Source organism: Lolium rigidum, chromosome 2 (genome assembly GCF_022539505.1).
Source record: "Lolium rigidum isolate FL_2022 chromosome 2, APGP_CSIRO_Lrig_0.1, whole genome shotgun sequence".
NCBI classification, from domain to species: Eukaryota; Viridiplantae; Streptophyta; class Magnoliopsida; order Poales; family Poaceae; genus Lolium; species Lolium rigidum.
In genome coordinates, this window is record NC_061509.1 from 105813600 (window position 1) to 105818543 (window position 4944).

Below are 4944 nucleotides of genomic sequence, written 5' to 3' on the forward strand. Positions count from 1 at the left end.
GCCTTTTGGTCGGACTTCTTCATCCGGATCTGGTGATACCCGGAATATGCATCAAGAAAACACAGAAGTTTCGCCCCTGCCGTTGAATCAATGAATTTGTCAATGCGCGGCAGGGGGAACGGATCCTTCGGACAATGCTTATTCAAGCCGGAGTAATCGATGCACATTCTTAGTATTTCAGAATTCTTTTTGGGTACAAGGACGGGGTTTTCGACCCAATCAGTATGGATAACTTCTACTACAAAACCTGCCTCTAATAACTTTGCTAATTCCATACCTATGGCGCGGCGCTTCTTATCTCCAAAGCATCGCATAGCTTGCTTCCCCGGTCTTGCTCCCAGATTTATGTTGAGGTAGTGCTCGACGAGATCCCTTGGTACTCCGGACATGTCAGAAGGTTGCCATGCGAAGATATCCATATTAGCACGGAGGAACTCGACGAGCGCGTTTTCCTATTTGGGGTCCATGTCGGCTCCGACTGAAACCTGCTTGGAGTTGTCGCCTACCTTGAGGTCGACCTGCTTGGTTTCTATGGCGGCCTTGAACGAGTTCTTCTGTTCGGAGATCTGCTTGTTCGTGGTATGCATCTCTTTCGGATCCACCGCGGCTCTGTAGCTCTGCAGCTCCTCTCTAGATATGACGGATTCTGCAAAGGCGGCTTCGCCCTCCTCGCAGTATTGCGCCTTTTTGTAGTCTCCGGATACGGTAATCATACAGTTAGGACCCGGAATCTTGAGCTTGTTGTAGATGTAGCATGCCCTTGCGTGGAACTTGTGGTAGGTGGGCCTGCCAAAAATTACATGGTAGGAGCTTTTGAACGGCACAACCTCAAACGTGATCATCTCTTCGCGAAAATTATTGACGTCGCCGAAGGCCACGGGAAGTTTGATGCTGCCGAGGGAGTTGGTCTTTTTACCCGGAACCCCACCATGAAATTCAGTGGTGTTGTGCTTGAGCTGTTCGTTGGTAAGGTTCATCCTCTCCAGAGTCTCCAGGTACATTATGTTTAGGCTGGCTCCGCCATCCATAAGGCACTTGGAGAAGTCATACCCGTCTATGTGGGGACTTACAACCAGGGCGTAGCACTCTTTTGGGATGATGGTCGGGTGATCCGCCCTGTCAAACATGCAGGGTTTCTCCGACCACTTGACATACATGTACGGCTGGAATCGTCGTATTAAGGATCCGGAGGACCGATTTTTTGGCCCGGACCGTTGGAGTTCCGAGGAAGGTGTGGTAAGCTCCGACACTCTTTTTTCCGAAGGGGTTGGATTTGTTGGCTGCGGAGCCCTCTTTGGGATCCGGCGAAGCGTCATCCTCGTCCATGGCCACGGAACTGTCCTCTTCTATGTCCTTGTTCTTGCCCTTTCCTCCTTTGCCGCGTGGGTGGTGCTTTCAGGCTCGCTTGTATCCTGCTTCCGGGTCAGATTTGAGATCATTGACCCACTTGCAGTTGCTGTTGGTGTGAGTGGATTTGCCCGTAGCCGGATCCAGATGGGCCAGGAAGGGCATATCCCGGTACTCCTCGTAAGTTTGGGGGGGCGGGTTCCTGCAACGGTGACCTCGTCAGCGCGCTGCTGGCCCCTGCCGGCTCCGCCTCCGCGACCGCGGCCTCTTCCGCCTCGTTGACCTCCGCGTTGGAACGCCATAGCAACCATGTCGGATCCTCCGCTTTTCTGGTCCTCAGAGGGGGTTTTCCGCTTGTTATTGTTGCCGCCGTTATCACGGTTCTTATTTTGCTGATGCACGGGTAAAGTTGTAGCTGCAAGTTCTCCGCCTGCATCATCATCGGCGGCGGTGTGGTTGCTGGCGATGTTGATCATGTCATCCAAAATCAGCTTATTCTACCAAGCAGGTAAGCTTATGCCGTAATAGGCTTCCCCTCTGCAGTCCGCCTATGAAGGCGTGCATAGCTGTGCAATTATCCACGTTCTCGCACTCGTTCCTGGTTTGCAACCATCGGGTGAGGAAGCTTCTTGACGTTTCACCCTTCTTCTGGATACATGCCTGTAAGTCGCTTGTTATGGCGGGCCTTTTGTAGGTGCCCCTGAAGTGCTTCTCGAAGGCGTTCTTCAAGTCAAACCAGCAAAAGATTGAATTTTTCTCGAGGTCGTTGAGCCAGATCCGGGCTGGTCCTACAAGGTACAACTGGAGCATGCGGCAGGCTATGTTAGGGGTTCCTCCGGCGAAGGTTACTGCATTGTAGTAATCTTCGATCCAGGTAACCGGCCTTTCGCTGCCATCATAATGCTTCAAGTTTTCGCGTAGCTTGAGGTTCATCCTTGCCTTTGGTTCCTCTCGGATCATCCTGCCAAACCACTTTGGGCCAATGTAGTCAGTTATGTACTCGTTGAGGCGTTCCCGGGCATCGCGTGGGCCACCGCCTGGGGTTCTTGAGCGGGAGCGAGATCTCCGGCCTCCACCTCCGTTTCCACCTCCTCCACTTGGCGGTGGTGAGGGATACCTGCGAGGGGGCCGGTAGGATTTTCTTCTTCTGCCTTCAGATTCCCGGCGCTCTTCCCGCGGATGACTCCGGCTTCGGTGGCTACCTTCTCCTTGGTGAAGGTCGCCTCAGTCGTTCCGGCTCCTGCGGGGCTCCGGCTCGCGCTCTTCGTTCTGACTCCTTCTGGGCTCAGGCTCGCGATCGTTGGTCCGGCTCCTTCTGGGCTCCGGCTCACGATCGTTGTTCCGGCTCTGGCGGGGTTCCGGCGTACGCTCCCTGTTCCCGTTCCTTGGAGGCGGCACATTGTCGCGGATGTTGATTCCACCAGCCCCATGAGGCCTAGTGTTTTCGACTGGACTACAACATCGAGGGGGTGGAGGACGCGGGTACCCGTTGGGCGGAGGTGACGGGTTCCGGTACTTGTCCCTACCAGTGTACATCGCATCCTTTCCCTTCTTCGGGTTAGAAGGAGGCGTCTTTGACGGCACAGGGATCGGATCTGGGTGTTCTCTAGTTCTTCTTCTACGTTCCGTGGATCCGGTTCGTGATTCATCATCATGATAAGCGTCCTTCTGCGCGGTAGATATACAGTGATCCGGGTTGGATTCCAACCTACGCGAAGTATCTGCCTTGCTCTGCTGCTTCATTGCTGAGGCAATGAGCGTACGGACGTAGTTGATATCAATCTCCTCGTCCTTCTTTTTCAAGAGCTCCGCAGCCTTTTTCATGTTATCCTTTGGAGTTGTGAATGGTTGTTGCTCGGTAGGAGTTGCTAAGGTGATCTTGCGGGGAGTAACTGCTTCCCGCCTGATCCTATCAGCGTCATGTTGAGCCTCGCTCATCTTGGCCTCCCAGTGCTTCCGGAGTTGCTTGACTTTTTCCAGTGATTCGTCAACCTCGCGCTCTCGCTTGAGAAAATTATCCACGAAGTGCGCTGCCTCTTTCCTCTCATCCAGCATCGCCGCTGCGGTGGTGGCAAACTTCTTGGCAGTTGCCAGCATCTCCTTCCTCTTGGCTTCTAGAGCCTCCGGATCAGCTGCGTCATCAGGAGTTATAGGTTTATTGAGGATATCCGAGTGTGCGATTACATCCATGCCTGCCTGCTCGACTAGTTCTTCTGGGGACAGCTATTCCTTATGCAGCCGTTCCCGCGATAGCGGAGATCCTGCATTGGATGGCTCTGGGTCGGAGGGAGTATTCTCATCTTCCGCTTCCTGCTGATCCAACACTGCTAAGGTTGCGAGAACCTGCTTAGGAGGAGCAGATTCCGCCTCAGCTGCCTCTTCATCCTCCAACTCCTTAGTTAGACGGTTGTATTCTTTCGTGTCCATAGTGAAGGCGTCATCGGAGATTGGGCTGAGGTTGCCCAGGATTGACTCTTCTATGTCTCCTGCATCCTCTTGCTGTTGGGGGGCTTCGCTTTCTCCGATAGCCTCTTGTTGTTTCGGGGCGTTGCCGGCTCCGTTATCCTCATCCTGCATGGGTCCAGCTTCTTCTTGAGGAGGAGCGGTTCCAGCGGTATGAGCGAGAAAGTGCACGAAGTGACACCTTTGCTTCTCTAACACCTGGGAGACCCACGCGGATATGCATTGGTCTTCCACCTTTATTTCCTGCTCAGGGGCGGATTGGGTGGGTTTTGAGTTTTCCAGATCTAAGGCGGAATCTTCCTTATGAAGTTCCTGCATCTCAGATCAGATCTTCGCGACTGCGTCCTGCTCGGCGGCGGTCGCGTCGGCGTTACTTACCAGTGCGTTCCCGTCGGAATCGACGGTCTCGCCGATGAAGATGTGTATCCCGCCGATCAGGATGATGGAGAGCTTGACGGGGTTTGTCTTAGCCGGAATCCAGCACTCGTCCTCAGGGATGATCGGAAGGTTCCCGGCGTACATGACGCGCCCCACGGAGATGGTGTCGCCGATGCTTCCGAAGGTAGAACCCTCCCGGTTCCGGCCTCCGTACGCCACTGGCCCCACGGTGGGCGCCAACTGTCGTTGCCTATTCGACGGTACCTCGGAGGAGGGATCCTCACGATGGGGAGAAGAAGTAGGGGCCATTGGGCGGAGAGTCCTCGGGATGGTGGTACACGATTTACCCAGCTTCGGATCACCTGCACGATGGCAAGGCCTACTGCTGCTTGTCTGGAATTATCTGGGCGCTTTCACGTTGTTACAATGAGTTGTGGTTGTGCCTCTAGGGCTTCCGGGATCCGGCTTATAAAGGCGCACGGATCTAGGGTTTACATGGAGAGTCCTAGACGAAATACAAGTTGCCTAACTACGATACAATGTCTTGCCGTGTACGTCAAGGATCCGCCTTCCATCTATGTCGTGCAGGATCCGGATACCTTATGGGCCCCCACGGATCCGGCCTCCTTCGTAGGTCGATTGGGATCCGGCTTCCTGTTCCTGGGCTGGATTTCATCCTTCACGATCTACAGCAACTGGGCCGCCCGATGGGCTACACACCACATCACCATCTGTGGACCACCCGAGCTTGCCGGA